Genomic DNA, 18,491 nt, shown 5'->3' on the forward strand with positions numbered 1-18,491 from the left:
ATTGAGAAATTAAATGTATTTTAGTCTGGCGCTCCTCGCTATTTCTCCATTACCTTGAAACCCACACGGCCAGAGAACCGGGCAGCTGGAAAATATAAAGGGAAGGCAAGAGGCTGCTGTCTCTATTGTTTTGCGTAAAAAAGCAGATGGCCACTTTGACACAATGTGTCCTATTCTGTGGTCAAATGCCTGCTTACACCAGAACCTCACCAGTTGCATTATGGAAATTGTAGTTTCAATTACAGCTGGAGAGGTAAAATTTACCATGATCCCTTTCAGCAACACAGGATATAACAATCCATTAAAGTGCAGAACTATTTGAAATAAATTTTTGCAAATATTACACCCTTTTAAGCTACCTACATTTTGCCTTCTACATTTGTCAAGGGCACATTATGTAAATGAAAAGAGACAGATTCATAATATAAAAAGAATTTATGGAAATAATAATTGTTGCCGACACAAATGCGGCTCATGCAGAACCCTCATACGTCTGTAGAGAGGGATATCATTTGCACCTACTATACGGCAGGTGAAGACTTAAATCAGGCACATGTTACCAATGTGAGGACGTACGGCTCCAGATAAGAGCAGAAATAAGCCTTTCAGTTACACACATTTTGCCAAATACTCTGTATCAGGTCCTTTATGCACAGACATCAATCCTCCTGACTGCAGATGCACCAACCACTTGACTAATAACAACCACTAAAAAGAGAATAAAATTGGGTTTAACCAGATAAGGGTTCCTAATATTAATAGAGCAGTATGAGGATGTGACTCTAATAAAGAGTATTGCCCATCCCAGCCAGCTTTTGTTAAAAGTGCACATCAGAGAGGAAAAGGATTCTTTATTGTGCTTGGCAAGAGAAATCAATAATTTGCAACCAGCTAATCAGAACGCTTGTCAGGAAGCCAGCCTGTAAATCAAACAAGGGAAGCTGCAAGTGGCTCTAAAGAAATCCAGCCCTGCGCTTAATTGACGAGTCTAATCTCTGTAGTAAGGCAACGATAACCCATTGACTGCTGTTGCTGCCTGCATCCCCCAGGCAGACACCCTGACTGCTGTGCTCTGAGATGTGTGCAGAGAAGAATCAGTCCTGTGACGGATGCCTGAGACACCATCACACCTGCCTATTAGCATTTATTATATGCTGTAAAAAGGACATCAGTAAAATGGAAAAGAAAAAAGAAAAAAAGTAAGAAAACGCTTAGCACTTTGTAAGACAAGTGCCAGACTTGTGTAATTGGTCTGTGACATTTAACTGAGCAGCGGCTAATTATACTCCAGTACTGAGCTGTCTCTTTGATTGTGAGATACTATGATTCCAACAACTGCCTTAACCATTCATGTAACATAATACCGAAGACCATATGACTGGTGTACATTAAGGACAATTCAGATCAATTCTCTGAAAATGTGTATTAAAATTAGATTAAAACAAAATACAACACAGATGCCCCTTCAGACAGAACATACATGGAATATTGAAAGGCAAGTCTGTTATTGTCCATATGTTCTAACGCAACTCTGACAAGCTGCAAGTTGTAGTACAACAGATGACTGTATAACAATCGGCAGAAATGGTGTAAGGAAGAGATATTTACTTTCTATTAAAGCATTCAAACAGAGATGTACAGGGCAGATGTGTGCAACATGTGTGTTAGGAACAAAGTATTTGTTTTGGGGGGCACTGACACTTAAAGGTCCCAGAACAACAATGGCACCATGACACCAGGGATCCAAGAACAATGGCACCCTGGCACTTGGGATCCAAGAACAAAAATGGCACCCTGACACCTGGGATCCAAGAACAACAATGGCACCCTGACACCTGGGATCCAAGAACAACAATGGCACCCTGACAGTTAAGGGTCTCAGAACAACAATGGCACCACTTAAGGGTCTCAGAACAACAATGGCACCCTAACACCTGGGATCCAAGAACAACAATGGCACACTGACACCTGGGATCCAAGAACAACAATGGTACCCTGACACTTAAGGGTCTCAGAACAACAATGGCACACTGACACTTAAGGGTCTCAGAACAACAATGGCACACTGACACTTAAGGGTCTCAGAATAACAATGACACCCTGACACTTGGATTCCAGGACAACAATGACACATTGACACTTGGGATTCCATAACAATGGCATACTGACACCTGCAATCCAAGAACAACAACGGCACTGTGACACTAAAGGGTCCCAGAACAATGACACTTTAAGTCCCAAAGTAAAAACAAAGGTGTACCATTGGTATAAAATAAAAATAATGTTCTAAGGAAAGACATTGTATTATACTGGAGCAACAAGTTTAAACAGGGAGCTAAAAGGGATTCGGTATGATATACCGCCGGCCGCATGGTTCAAATCCCGGCAGCGGCAGCCCGACAGAGGAGGAAATCCTGATCGTCCTAAAGGTAAGTATAAACTAACCTAATTCTACCCCCTAACCCTCCTTTAGGGTGCCTAACCCTAACCTCCTCCCCCTGTGCCTAAACCTAACTTCCCCCTTCCCTGCCACCTAAACCTAAGTCCCCCCGGGGGGTGCCTAACCATAACCTCCCCACGGGGGTGCCAAACCCTAACCCCTCCCTTCCCCTATTCTGACCCTAACCTCCCGGGGGGTGCCTAACCCCAACTCCCCCCCAGGAGCCCTAAACCCCCCCCTCCCCCGCAGCTGTCCGCACCCGGCATCCCTTCGATCGGGATGCCAATCTCCTGGCGTAGGTAAAATGACAGGAGTCTAGATTTAGACGCCTGTCATTTAACCCTCGCCAGGATTAAGCAGTCGGGAAGCCGGCGGTCGGCATTGCGTCCACCGGCTTCCCAAACGTATACCGCTAAAAGACAGCAGATAAACAATGTATATTAACAAATTGCCACAGTTACAAAAAAGTGGAAAACAGAGAAAGTTTTTAAAGACGTCAAATATAGGAAAAGTACTAAAGAAAATTTTATTTGGTCTGACTCATTTTATGTAACTGTATTTCAGCTCAGCCCCCAATAAACGACAGATCCCATCAGAAAACATTGTGTATATAAGCTAAAAGCATTTGCGTATCACTAAGATGTGCGGGTGTATAATGCTGGGTACACACTAAGCGATATGTTGTGCGTTCATCTAACGAACTACATATCACATAATGCATCTGTCTGTGAACAACATCGTTCAGATGAATGCACATCCCTATGCTATCCTCCATGCATCTACCCCTAAGCATGTTAAGTTTTGAGGAATTCTCTAAAGGTGCCCACACACATAGCGACATTTTAGACGATTTGGCCGATTTCGACGAATCGTGTCAAAAAAAAAAAGTACAAATCGTGAGTTTATACTCACGAGCACGATGCGCGTCCCCGCTCGTCGTATATCGCATCTTCTGATCTGCCGTGCTGCAGGGCAGATTAGCCAATCTGGGATACAATGCATTGGCTGCAAGATAGATCTTTAGTCAGATTGGAAATTTTTAACTCCAAATCGTGATCACGACGGCAAGGGAGCTCCCGTGAAAGTTCATGAGGAAATTGGCCATAAAATTGTATCGTGAGGACATCGGTATGTGTGTGGGCACCTTAAGCGAACAGGTGAGCTTTTTTCTACTCCAGACAATTAGCATAAAATGGCACATCAGATCTGGTCCTGTCAGAGGTACTTGTAGGAACAGATGAGAAATATGAGGTTGGATCACACTATTTACTAGTATACACATGTTATCCATTAACAACCACCCAATACTATTTACACTAGACAGTCACAAGCTTCAAACTTACATGCCATAAAAAAAAACAGGATTTTTGCATTTACCAGTTAGATAAATTTATCTGATTCCATGGGGGGCACTGGGACTCTTGGTATAGATGGTGATGAGTGGAGCCTAGCTCTTTAAATCTTTATTGATTTGAACAGGGCTCCTCCCCTCTATATCCCTCCTGACTCAGTTAAGTTTAACCAAGCCCATGACGAAACAGAGGACAAAAAAAAAAATTCTAACAAAAAAAAACAAATAGAAAGTATGGTGGTCGCTCAAATCAGCTTAATGATATTGCCCAGGTGCTTGTAAAGGGCGGGGTTTACACTGAACCAGAGGAAAAAAAAAAAGGGATATTCCCTCCACCACACTGCAGCAATATTGGCAACAATACTTGAATCCCACATGATAACAGAATTCAGAGGTATTAGTTGCATACATTTGCAAATATATGATTAAGCGCCGGATCAACGTCAAGGCTCCTCTATACCGGCGTCCCTAATATTAAGGGGTTCACGTCGGAGGCGCAAGGCACCTCAAAATAATCCAGCCAAGAACCATTCCCAGGGCATCACACGAAAATGGAAGAAAGGTTATAGTGAAGTGTAAAGTATAGATGTGTAAAAGATAAATCAATAAGTGTTAATATAATAAGAAAGAATTACAATTACATAGATAATATACAAACAAACAGAAAAGTGGTGAAAAAATATTTATGTGAATTAAATGGTGATGCCCTGAAAAAGGCCTAGCCAGAACAACCCTGGGGGCCCCACGCCCAAACGTTCACCCCAAAATAATTATTGCTAACAAATAGTAGCACCCACTCTGGGTCATATAATTACAATTAATGTACTGTATGATAACAGCACATATATAAGCTGAGAGATGACTCACCGATGAGGTACCCCAGAAACCTCCAAATGGCACTATAAGGACCAGCACATCCTCCCAATGCTGGCTCCCTTCATGCCTCGCTCTATACTTTACACTTCACTATAACCTTTCTTCCATTTTCGTGTGATGCCCTGGGAATGGTCCTTGGCTGGATTATTTTGGGGTGCCTTGCGCCTCGGAAGTGAACCCCTTAATGTTAGGGACGCCGGTATAGAGGAGCCTTGACATTGGCCTGGCGCTTAATCATATATTTGCAAATGTATGCAACTAATACCTCTGAATTCTGTTATCATGTAGGATTCACGTATTTTTGCCAATATTGCTGCAATGTGCTGAAGGGAATATCCCTTTTTTTTTTCTCTAACAAAAAAAACACCACAAGCATCACAACAGATGCAACAGAAGGTGTCACAACAGGCAACAACAGGAACAAACAACATACAACTATAGGAAGCGCTGAGAGGGCACCCAGGGTCCATGGATCGGAGAACTGGATTTTACTGGTAAGAACAAAAATCCTGTTTTCTCCTGACACTCCAAAGCAGTACACATTCCACATGAGAGACAGCGCATTGTAGCAGCAAAAGCTCATATCCTTAGATGCAAAGGTGTCAAATCAATTGAATTTTGCAAAGGTATAATGTACATGGAAAACCAGGTGACCGTCTAACACAGCTGGTCAACAGAGGCCCCATGACGCGCAGCATGTCGAATGACAGTGCAAAGCCAACAAGACACTGTATACTTATTTATATAGCGCACACAAATTCTGCAGTGCTTTAGAGAGAATATTTGGCAATTCTCTCTCAGTCCCTGTCCCAGTGGAGCTTACAATCTATATTTCCTATCATATGCACACACACACTACAGTTAATTTTTTAGCTCGGAGCCAATTAACCTACCAGTATAGTTTTGGAGTGTGGGAGGAAACCGGAGTACCCGGAGGAAACCCACGCAAGCACAGGGAGAATATACAAACTCCACACAGTTAGGGCCATAGTGGGTGCTGTGAGGCAGTAATGCCTCAGTCTGTGCTACCCACTTTGAAGCCAGCCAACCCCTTATGAATCACAGAGGTGCGGCGAACATAGGTTTGAAGGGCCCAGATCACTTCCAAGGAAACCAGCACTCGACAAAACTGGAACCACAATTGGTTGATTTATATGGAACGGGAACCACCTTCGGCAAGAAAGAGGGTCTTTTACAAAGCACTGCCGTTTTGTCATGAAACACCAGATACGGGGAATGACAACAGATCAATAAGATTAGAAACCCTCCTAGTCGTGGCTATGGCAAGAAGGAAAACAGTCTTCCACATGAGATATTTTAAATAACTTGAAGCAAGGGGCACAAAAGGTTACAATTGCAAGAAGTGGAGAATTAAATTTAGGACCCTCTGCATAAACGTCTGAAGTTCCAGAATCAAAGCAAGGCAACGCTTACAGACAGCGCCAACAACTGCACCTTCAAAAACAAAAACGTAACCCAGCATCCAGGCCCTCCTGAAGGAACGAAAGTAGATTGGAGAGTCGAAAAGAAGAGGAAGAGAAACGCTTCTACCAAGCGACGTAAGCCTGCTAAATTTCACTGAATTAAAAGCGATCTTCTAACATTTGGGGTGGAGAAACGCTCAAAGACTAGCCTTCCTCAAACACCTTACTAGTATTGGAGCCAACACAGTCTGAAAAGTAAGTACAGTAAAAATTATTACAATAGTCTTCCAAGCCTGGGGCTTTATTTCTTGATAAAGCGCCTATAGCAAATCTAACCTCTTCCTCTATTCAAAGAGCATTGATGGAGGTTTTTGTTTGAGAATCCAGTTCTGGAGTGACAGGCCAGACAGGATGGCAGAATTGAAAGACGGTATGGGTTTGGGGGTGTTAGGAGCATTCCTCAAATTATACAGGTTTCATAATAATCCACAAGAGCATTCGAAACATCCAAGGGGTTAGTCAATTTCACCCCATGAGTATTATAAAGGCCATTACACTTCTGACCTATCTACCTGGCTAGAAGACAAGACGTCCTATTACCCTCACAGTAATATCTTGGACTTAATCTAGCAATATTACAATGAACAATTTTCACCAAGTTTGTGTGAGGCTTTTGGATATTTGTGTTCCCGGGGATGACACTATGGCTGGTTCAGTGGTGCTTGCATGCAGGAAGCTGAGTGGGCGTATGCAGCTCTTATGCATGCGGTGAGGTTGGATACTGGAATGTCTCTCGGTTGAAGAACGACAGAGGCGCCGACGGGAAAACCTTTCCATGTACTGTGGAGAGTCCAGGCATCTGGTCGCTGCCTGTCCCACCCGTCCGGGAAACTCCCGCTCCTAACCAGTTCCGGGGGCACCAGGTTGGGAGTTATGTCTTCGTCTCCACCTAAAGCGGACTCTGCCTTGTCCATTACTCTGGAGTTATCGCACGGGTCTAAAATTGTTCTCTCTCTCCTTGATTCAGGGGCTGCCGAGAACTTCATCACCGCTGAGCTCGTCCAGAGATTCTGAATTCCAGTCTTTCCTATCGATCACACACTCACCCTGTCTGTCGTGGATGGTACTCAAATATCCAATGGGACCGTATCCCTTCGTACTCGACCTGTGCAGGTTCGTGTGGGGGCTTTTCACATGGAAGCAATCCCATTTTTAGTTATTCCCAAAGCCTCACATGGAGTTATTCTCTGATATCCCTGGTTGTGCAAGCATTCTTCCAACATAGACTGGGGTACGATGAAAATTCTTTCCTGGGGAGGTGCTTGTCTGCCTCCCTCAGATTAAACCTGTCAGGGAGCTCCGCATTGCAACAACTATGCAAATACCCTCCCAGTACCTCTCGTTCAGCGATGTCTTCTGTAAAGCGGGTGCTGATACCCTGCCTCCACATCGGGAGTGGGACTGTCCCATCGATTTGGTCCCCGGTAAAGATCCTCCACGTGGTCGTACCTACCCGCTGTCCTTGCCTGAGACCAAGGCCATGTCGGCATACATTCAGGAAAACCTTCAAAAAGGATTTATCCGACCTTCCTCTTCGCCAGCCGGTGCAGGCTTCTTCTTTGTATCCAAAAAAGATGGAGGTCTGCGTCCCTGCATCCATTACCGAGGCTTAAACGATATCACTATCAAGAATCCTATCAGATACCCCTCATCTCTGAACTGTTCGATAGGGTGAAGGGAGCCACAATATTCACCAAGTTAGATCTAAGAGGGGCGTATAACCTCATCAGAATATGGGCCGGTGACTAATGGAAAACCGCATTCAATACTCGAGACGGTCATTTCGAATATTTGACAACGCCCTTCGGTCTCTGCAACTCCCCTGCTGTTTTCCAGAATTTCATGAACAAGATTTGTCGGGACTACTTGTATGTCTCAGTGGTGGTATACCTAGACGACATCCTGATATTCTCCTCCAGTATTGACGAACATCGGTCTCAAGTTAAGGAGGTCCTGGCTCGTCTATGTAAAAATCACCTATACTGCAAAGCAGAGAAATGCGTGTTTGAGGTACAAACCGTTCCATTTCTAGGATACATCCTCTCAGGTTCCGGCCTTGAGATGGATCCCAAAAAAGTAGAGGCTATTTTGGACTGGTCACGCCCTAATTCGTTGAAGGCAGTACAAAGGTTCCTAGGATTCGCGGACTACTACCGAAAATGTATCAAGGGATTTTCCACCCTCACGGCACCCACTTCCACATTAACTCGCAAGGGGGCAAATCCGTCTCGATGGCATCCTGAGGCTGAAACTGCCTTTCAAATCCTAAAACAAGCATTTATCTCCGCCCCGGTACTGAGACAACCTGACGTCAACAGCCCATTCTCTCTAGAAGTGGACGGTTCCTCCGAAGCAGTGGGTGCAGTACTTTATCAGAAATTCGAGGATAATAAGTTCCATCTCTGTGGATTAGTCTCTAAAAAATTTTCTCTGGCCGAAAGAAATTACCCCATTGGAAAGCAGGAGTTGTTGGCAATTAAATTAGCCTTTGAGGAATGGCGATATCTTCTCAAAGGGGCCACGTTCCCCATGATCGTTTATACAGACCATCGAAACCTATTATATTTAAAAAATATCCAGTGTCTCAGTCCTCGTCTGGCTCGTTGGGCGATTTTCTTTTCTCGTTTCAATTTTCCTTTGACTTATCGCCCTGGTTCGCTCAAACAAAAGGCAGATGCTCTCCCGTGCAGTCTCCTCTAAAACATCTACTGAGCATATTAAAGAAACTCCTGTGCTAGAATCTAGAGTATTTGCCAATATCCGTATTCAACCCCCTTCTGGGAAAACTTTTGTGACTCCAGACCTACGCAGACAATTATTGAGTGGGGCTCATACCTCTAGCTTTTCCGGACATACGGGCATACGTAAGACTCTGGAATTCCTACAACGGTCATATTGGTGGCCCGCCATGAAGTCTGAAATTGCGGAGTATATTTCCTCCTGCCCACAGTGTGCTCAACATAAAATATCCAGGTAAGCTCCAGCTGGTACCCTACTTCCCCTCTCTGTACCATTCCGTCCCTGGACACATCTATCCATGGACTTTGTTACGGGGACTTACCTATCTTCAACGGGTTCACCATCTGGGTAGTGGTAGATCGGTTTTCGAAGATGGTACACTATATTCCTCTCAAGAAACTGCCTACCGCCCCAGAACTGGCTCAATTATTTGTCGTCAATATCTTCCGCTTATATGGACTTCCGACCGAAATGGTTTCCAATTGCGGAGTACAGTTTGTCGGAAAATTCTGGAGGGCTCTCTGTTCCATCTTTCAAGTTAAATTTAAATTCTCCACGGCCTATCACCCTCAGTCCCACGGCTCCATGGAAAGGGTCAATCAAGACCTGGAGACTTTCCTACGGATCCAGACGTCCTCATCCCAAGACAACTGGGCGGACACTCTACCCTGGGCAGAGTTTGCTCACAATAGCTCGTACCATTCATCCACAGGTCAAATCCCATTTCTCACAGTTTTTGGCCTGCATCCCAGAGCACCAGAGTTCAGAGAACTGCCAGTTTTTGACGTACCAGTAGTGACTTCTGCACTACAGAACTTTTCACAAATATGGTCTCAAGTTCACTCTGCTCTACGGAAGACTTCTGACAGTTACAAGCTAGGAGCTGACAGAAAGAGAAGAGCGGTACCCAGCCTGAAGGAGGGCAATCTTGTCTGGCTCTTTACTCGCAACCTTCGCCTCAAGGTTCCGTCCATGAAGTTTGCCTCTCGCTTCATCGGTCCGTTTTCCATCATTCAAGTGATCAACCCGATGGCCCACAAACTGAAGCTTCCATCCTACCTCAAAGTACCAAACTCCTTCCACATATCCCTGTTAAAACCTCTTATCTTAAATAGTTTCCGGAGGGTTTCTTCCATGCTCTCCTAAGGTCCTTACTGAGAGGGGCATAGAATTTGAAGTTAAACAGATCTTGGACTCTCGTTTTCGCTATGGCCAACTTCAATATCTGTTGGACTGGAGAGGGTACGGGTCTGAAGAACGATGCTGGGTGAAGGCAGAGGATGTCCATGCTCCTCGATTGATGCGTAAATTTTATACGGAGAGTCCTAAGAAACTCAAGAAGTGTCCAGAGGCCACTCCTAAAGGAGGGGGTACTGTCACGATCCGGGCTGAGAGGCTGCCAGGGTCGCGGGTCTTACCGCTCTGGCGCGGGTCCTCCGGCGGTGGAGCAGGTCCCTGGAGAGCGGCGCTGGGCACAGTGAGCCTTCACAGGTTGAGGGCGCCCATCTGGAGACAGGTGTAAGCAGGTGAAACTGACAGCGCTTCCGCGCTGGAGACTACTGGGTGCAGCCATTTTGGATTCTGGTCAGGTGTCTGGTTGGAGCCAATCAGGTCACAGCTTGTCCTGGGACTGCTAGCAGCCAATCCTGCACTACCTGAGGGTACGAAAGGGCTGTCAAGAAGTCCTTTAGTTGAAATGGCAACGTCTATCACAGCTTATGCTGTGAGCTAGTTCTTGTACTCCCTTGCTCCTTGCGTGCTGCAGTTCCAGTGTGTCTCAGTGAAACTACCTTGTAGCCCTGTACCAGTCCAGCCCTGCGTGCCAGCTTTGGTCCGGTGCCCGCCACCTGTCGCCCGGCCGACCCCGGTCGCTGAGTTCTGCCTACATCTCTTCAAGCCACCCCAGTCACCTCATGAGTCATACCCCATTACGATCGGCTGCCTTCCAGTTCCAACAAGCAAGCCTCCATTCCGGGTCCAAGCCCACACCAAGCCCTGACATAAAGCTTTTAACTGTTTGGTGTCTGGATCACTCCAACCACATACCCTAAGGTAACTTCTGTGGACCCTATGGACCCCGAAGAAGAAATATAGATCTATAACACATATACATTCCCTGGTATAAATAGAAGCTCTTGACACCTTAGGACATCCTCCTGATGAAGTCAAGCTAGTATACAGCGTCAGTGACTAAATGCATTGAGGGATTGCGTTGACCTGAAACCTCTTCCAGATCTGGTGAATACTCTGGCATTCTTGTTTCTACATGTGAATAGTGAATTGAGGAGTTGACCTAGAGAGAAGCAATTTAGCACGCTTCAGTTTGGTCCGTCCCCAATGCTTCAAAAAGGCTAAATTACTACACTAGAGGGCTCTTGTTTATCATTCTCTTTTTCGTATCAAATTCCTCTGGGACATGACTGTCTCCAAGGAGAAACATACAACAGCCCCCTGAAATACGGGGAGTGTATTGAAAGAACTTTGCCAAGGACGTGTACAAATAAAGACAACCTTTTGGGTGCAGCGCTATTTCAATACCCTTTGAATCTCAATATATACAAAGATCATATATATTTTATAAAAAACGTCCATTCTGCACACATCTGCAAAGTGATACAGCTACTAGGGTGCACCTCATAGCACAATCTATATAGGTTGACCACATAAACAAATAATGATAATCCAGTTTGATGGAAAAAGATGTACCAGTCACCAGACTTCAAATGGATGATATAGAAATTTTAATATGCCAAAGTCATACACATTCACATGTCCCATTAAGGTTGCTTGACATGATCTGAAATTTCACAAAACCTATTGATTTTCTGCCACTCAAACTCCAAAAAGCAATGAAATAACTGCTCAAACCTCAGTTGCATAGACTGCATGTGTGTATTACAAATGAGCACACAATTCCTTGAATTAGCAGCTCCACCATTTTGTGAGTGACAGCAATCTCATTCTGAGAGAGTGCTGAATCTGCAGTTAACCACAGAGTGTGATGGCATACCATATTCTGTATTGCGCAAGGAACACGTCCATTAAGGCGTCAGTCTTAATGATCGTAATTTCATTGCTTTTTGGAGTTTGCATGGCAGAAAATCAATAGGTTTTGTGAATTTCAGATCATGTCTAAACAGCCTTCATGGGACATGTGAAACCGTAAGGTTTTTTTGTCTATGGAATTTCATAGCTTTTTTAAAATGTATTAACTATCAGGGTTTGGATGAGCAAACCGGGCCACCTGCAGGGGAGAAGGGCAACAAAATGGTACACTAACGCAGGTAGAAGAGGGGACAGCACACAGAAGGTTGGTTTGGGAGGTGCAGAGTGCGAGATGGCTGTAGGCGCGTGGGGTAGCGGCAGCAGTGGTGGTGCAGAGCAGTGGCAGCACTGCAGTGCAAAGGGGGCATCAGTGGGCGACAGAGGGCTCGCTGGTAGTGCGTACGCACCTGAGAAAATCAAAAATCAATAAGTCACAGATAGACGAATGCAGCAGTGAGATCCATCTACGCAACTATGTTAAAAATGGAATGTGTTTAAAAAAAATAAAGTAGCCTCGCCCCCACAGAAAACAACCAGCCCCGGGTTTTGGAGCCCTAATACTGTTTGTGCTAAATACAGGGGACAAACGACGTAGGGGTCCCCCATATTAAGCACAACCAGCACCATGCTTTTCAGAACCAGTCCTGGTTGCCAAAATACGGGGGACAAATTATGTAGGGGTCCCCCATATTTAGCACAACCAGCACTGGGCTCTGAGCGGTCCTGGTTTTGGAAATACAGGATCAAAGAATGTGTAGGGCCGCCCTGTATTTACCAGAACCAGCACCAGACCCTTTCTAGCATGGGGGTGATGCCACAGCCAGGGGAGCCCTTTCACCAGGCCCCTCAGCCGAAGCATCACCCCTGACTGCTAGTCAGCCAGGCCGGGGATCCCTGGGGAGTTGGGGACCCCCACATTAAAGGGGTCCCCCTCTCCACTGCACCCCAGGCTGATAGCCCGGAGCTATCCCCAGTGCCCCTTGGCGGTGGGTACTGGGTTGATTTATGTTGTGTGGTGCATATGAATATATAAATATTGTCTTTTGCAGTAGTACTACAGGTCCCAGCAGGCATCCCCCGCATACTGGCACTTGGAGAACCACATGTACCAGCAGGGGGGCACTCAGGGTCTGCTGGTACCTATAGTACCCATGCAAAATAAATATTAAAATAAAACACAGTTTTTTTTTATATTTTATTTAGCGGGACCTTCACCAGGGGGGTGGCAGCCTTAAGCTCTTTAACATGGCTGCCGCTCCCCCAGGACTTTTATGGCGTCTTCACCTGGAGGGCGGCGGCCTTTAAGCTCTTTTTCCTGGCAGTCGTCCATCCAGGGCTTCCGCTGCGTCTTCTGCAGCTTTCTCTACTGCATCACCGCCGCCGACTGAGTAGACGGCAACTCACGCTGGCAGTATTTAAGCCAGCCGAAGGGGCGGGGCGATAACGGCGCAAGCCTTGATTGGCTCGCGGAGGCCATCTTTGAATTTTTGAATTGGGCACGCTCGGTTCTCACCATTGAATTCAATAGTGAGAACCGCTCATTGGCTCACTCGCCTCTCTCAGCCAATGAGCGCTCCGCACCGGGATTTCTGGACTGAAATCCCACAGCGGAACTGTCATTCGGGTAGTAGTGTTCTTAGAGAACACTACTAATGTTCGTGGGCTCGGGTAATTAGTTTTTTTTTTTTTTTGCCAAGACCCAGGATTTGCCTACTTTGGAACGAAGAGGACAGATCCATGCATAGGAGAAGCGGAGTCTGAAATTTTTTATTACAAGTAATCCATTGGATTGTCTACTGGAGAAGAGGACAGATTGGCTTCAGGGATACTAGAGGAGTATGTATGCGAGATAGTGTATGCATGTGTGAGTAGTTATCTACGGCGTATGTGTTTTTTTTAATATTGCTTTTGTTGTGGAACTACAGCTACCAGCACGCCCGTAATGCCCCGCATGCTGATACTTGTAGTTCTCCAAGTACCAGCATGTGGAAAGGCTTGCTGGAAACTGTAGTTCCACAGCAAGAGACTATTTTAAATTTAATTGCACCACACTCTACATAATCAACTCGGCACCTACCGCCCATGGGTGTTGGGGATAGCCCCGGGCTAGCAGCCTGGGCCTGGTGTGCCCTGGAGAGGGGAATCCCTTTATTGGTGGGGTCACACAGGGAACCGTGGCCTGCACTGACTAGCAGTCAGGGGTGATGCTGTGGGACCCGGTGAAAGGGCTCCCCTGCTGTGGAATCACTCTCACCCCCGCTAGAAAGGGTCCGGTACCGGTTCTAGAGAATACAGGGGCACCTTACTAATTTTTTCTCCCCTGTATTACCAGAACCAGGACCGGCTCAGAGCCCAGTGCTGCTTGTGCTGAATACTGGGCACCTACGTCATTTGTCCCCCGTATTTTGGCAACCAGGACTGGTTCTGAAAAGATTGGTGCTGGTTGTGCTTCATACGAGGGACCCCTACGTTGTTTTTTTTTTTAAACACAGGCAGCCGGTCCTGGTTGTAGGGGTCCCCCGTAAGTTGCGCAACCAGCACTGGGCTCTGATCCGGCCCTGGTTCTGGAAATACAGGGGAAAAAATGAGTAGGGTTCCACCTGTATTCTCCAGAACCAGCACCGGACTATTTCTAACGGGGGGCTGATGCCACAGCCAGGGGAGCCCTTTCACCGGGCACCTCAGCCACAGCATCAACCCTGACCGCTAGTCAGTCCAGGCCGGGGATCCCTGAGGAGCTGGGGAACCTCCCAATAAATGGGTGGTCTGAGAACGGGGACCCCTTTATTGGGCCTAGGCTGATAGCCCGGGGTTATCCCCAGCACCCCTGGGCGGTGGGTGCCAGGTTTATTGTGTGATGTGGTGCATTTTAAAGAATATTTTCTTTTGCAAGTGAACTATAGGCCCCAGCACGCCTCCCTGCATGCTGGTACTTGGAAAACCTACCAGCAGGCTGGGCATTAGGGCCCACTGCCACCTGTAAAAAAAAAAAATATTAAAAAACAACACAACACACTTTAATATTGTAATATTTTATTTTACAGGTCTTTACCAGGGCTTAGGCATCTTCGCCTGGCGGCCGCCAACCGACCATGGCTTCGGTGACTTCGCCTGGCAGGCGCCAACCCGCCAGGGCTTCTGCGTTTTCGCCTTGTGGATGATAACCCGCCAGGGCTTTGACGTATTCGTCTATCAGGCACCAAACCGCCAGGGCATGTGTCAGCTCTTTTTCATGGCTGCCGCCCACTAGGACTTATGGCGGTCTTCACCTAGTGGGTGGCAGCCTGTGTCAGTTCTTTTTTGTGGCTGCCTCCCACTAGGTCTTCCGGCGTCTTCACCTGGCGGGCGCCATCCCGCCAGGGCTTCTGGCGTCTTCACCTGGGGGTTGGGCTGCCACCTCTCTAGGGCTTCTGTGGACCTCTTCAGGTGTCACCACCTCCAATGACATCGCGAAAAACAAAGATGGCCGCAACGAGCCAATTACGGCTCGCGACGTCATCATCAGCAGCACCTGTTTGGGTATCGGCGGCGGGCCTGGATCTGAGAGGATCCAGTCCCTGCCAGCTATTCTGCAGAGAACGGCAGTGGCACACATTTAAAAAATTGGCGCCTCAGCTCCATTTTTTAAATTCAAAGATGGCCACCACGAGCCGTGATTGGCTCATGGTGGCCATCTTTGAATTTCAAAAATGGCGCTGAGGCGCCAATTTTTTAAATGTGCGCCGTTGTCGTACTCGGCAGAATGGCTGGCGGGGACTGGATCCTCTCGGATCCAGGCCCGCCACCAACGCCCGTACCGCTGGCAGACCCTCCACCACCGCTGGGTCCCGCCAACACCTGCGACCCACCAGGACCTGCGCCACCGCCGCTGATGTCTCCACTGCCGCCTCCGTGTCCCCGCCGCTGCTACCATTGGTGTTTTCCAGTGCCGCTATCGCCGGCCATCTTTGTGCACCCAAGTGAAGCCACAGTGAGAACTGCTGCTGGAGGCTCCTACTGAGGCTGCGCAACAAGTTGAAAAGTCCTATCTTTATAATGGCACATTTTTGAGGTTATAGTGTAAAAACTGTAACTAATTTACCTGAGCCCCAAAAGCACGTACCCTGGCACAATAGCTACATATTAACACAAACCCAAAGTCTAAATTCGCCACCTACCCTGAGTTTTGCCTTCCCAAAAAAAACCCCATAGACTACAGCAGAAAAGTGGTCCTAATTGAGAATGTCAGAAAAATGTGACAGCTGGAGCTTAAGACTACTCCCAAATCCTCATTTTTTTATGTTTTTGCCCTGAAATTTGGCATGCAGCACCCAGTGACAGTTCTACCCGGCCATGCCAAATTTCAGATCAGTACCTCTAATAGCTTTTGAGGTGTAGCCCCTTGAACACCCTGCCCCTCTCTTCGGAATTCTCTATGGAGAAATCCGTTTTTTTAGATGCAGCCTTAATATAAGGGCACAACTGTGACCTTATAATACACACACACAAAATCCAGGAAAAAAAAGGCACTCACCACTTGCTGTACAAAAATAAACTTCTTCTGTTTATTTCATCATATATTTTTATGTCAGTCGACATTTCGGTCCCTAAGGACCTTTGTCAAGACTCACCAAACCAAGACAGTACAGCAACCACCCATTCACTTGAGCCTGTTTAAATAACCCACATAATTGTCAATGCCACACACCTGTACTTCCTGGCCGCAAGACTGGAAGTAACACACTATGCTTCATAACAATCAAAATATTGCACCCACTAAGCAGTGAAGGTGCAGAGTCATATGCCCGCTGACTCACCTAGAACACCAGGCGCAATCCAAACCATAGAGGCGCTCTGGAAATCAATAATAACGGCAAAACTGGAAGCCGCATGCGTTCCAGGCAGTGGGAACGCATGATCCTCGGAAGTCACATGGCTGTCAGCGTAATGCTGTAGAGACAACCTGGCTTTGTCACTAAGACAACTAACAACCACTTGCGCTCCAAAAGCTGGAACGCAGGCCACACTTAACATTAAAAAACGCTCATAAAAGGACCATGTATTAGGTTAGAGTCTAACGAGCGGCTGTTAACCCTTACAAACCTAGTGTGGTGCATTAGACAAGATGTAAGCAAACCAAACAGGCTGAAAAGATATGTCAAATATATACAATAATATGAAAAAACAAAAACAACTGGGAGCGCTGAATGACATTAGTAGTGTAAATTTTTGTATGCAGATATAGTCATGAGATCACAAAAATACATATAATAAATTCACATATTGCGTGCACCCTGCAGCCTGCTGTAGCTCGCACTTGCTATTGGCTGTGGCACAGTGAGGAGGGGTCTAGAGACAGTTACTGGAGTTAAAAGGCATTATACCTACTGCAGTGGATGTTGTACTGGTGTGGACACAGGATGTCACTATAAAGATATAAAACTACATGCCTATTATGCTGGGGCAATACGGAACGCATTTATTTATAACTGTAAAGTGTGCCAAGCTTGCTGATCATATTACACTATAAAGGCGCTTGTTCTCACCCTCTTTTTTTCATACATTTTCGGAATCGTGTAACAATGGTCCAATTGGAGAACATTGAGTTGGCAACATTGAGTTGGCACGGGATTATAGTTGAACACTGACACAAAGAGATATTGCATATACAGAAATCCAGAGAACTGAGCACTGTTTAGTACCATATTTGTAATACTAAAATATCCTAAGTTAACAAAAGAACATTATCATAAGTGCACAAATATAACCCGGTGTTTATATATAAAATTTAAACGTTTGTTCTCTTCACTAAACATCCGTAGACTTAGGGCACAAGAAAAAAAAAAACTTTGCCACATCTTAATCTGCCCAGTGCAGTCAGAACAGCTTCAATATGCAAGAACACAGTAGTACGGGTTATAATAAGAGGCCAACTAATATTTAAGGACAAGGCTAAAGTTATAGGACACTGTGACTCAGACAAAACTCATCTTGGGCACTCACTGTATGTGGAAGAATGAGCAATCTTGGATAGTGTGGTTGGTGAAATGTTGCCAGAAATTTGTAAATTGCCCCAGTGCTGATTTTTTTTTTTTTTTTTTTTTTTTTACTTTTACTCATACAGTATACTGAGCACCCCCTTCCTACCTTTAAATATTGGGATAATAGAAGCCGTTAGCAGTGCTGTTCTGGCCTGTATTTAAAATACTACACCAGTAGCCTATTGTTTCTATTTGGCCTTCTAATATCTTTAAAATTCACAGTATAATGCATTATCCCACATATATTACGCTGTCATCATTGTGATCCAGCCAATTAATTACACTTTGGGTGCGGCAAGATTCACATCAGCTGCACAATACAATTTCTACCTTTAAATAAACCTCAAAAAAGTAAATCAGGAGTGCATAGGACAACTTTTTCAGTCATGGAATACACAATGAAAACTCCTGGATTTAGGACACAAATCAAGCATATGACATATCTGTGACAGACTCCACTGAATCACTGAATATGCTACACAATCAAATGCAGCGTATTCACAAGTAATCAGACTACACTGGGAGCAGAAACTTAC

The 18,491-nt window shown here is 45.7% G+C and overlaps 1 protein-coding gene across 7 annotated transcripts in view; it reads right to left on the reverse strand.

The window, feature by feature from the left end:
* XRCC5 (X-ray repair cross complementing 5) overlaps positions 1 to 18,491 on the reverse strand; it is a 154,883-nt gene that overhangs the window by 48,042 nt on the left and 88,350 nt on the right. The window lies entirely within an intron of this gene.

This window comes from Taudactylus pleione, unplaced genomic scaffold (genome assembly GCF_031769625.1).
Source record: "Taudactylus pleione unplaced genomic scaffold, aTauple2 ptg000671l, whole genome shotgun sequence".
Taxonomy (NCBI): domain Eukaryota; kingdom Metazoa; phylum Chordata; class Amphibia; order Anura; family Myobatrachidae; genus Taudactylus; species Taudactylus pleione.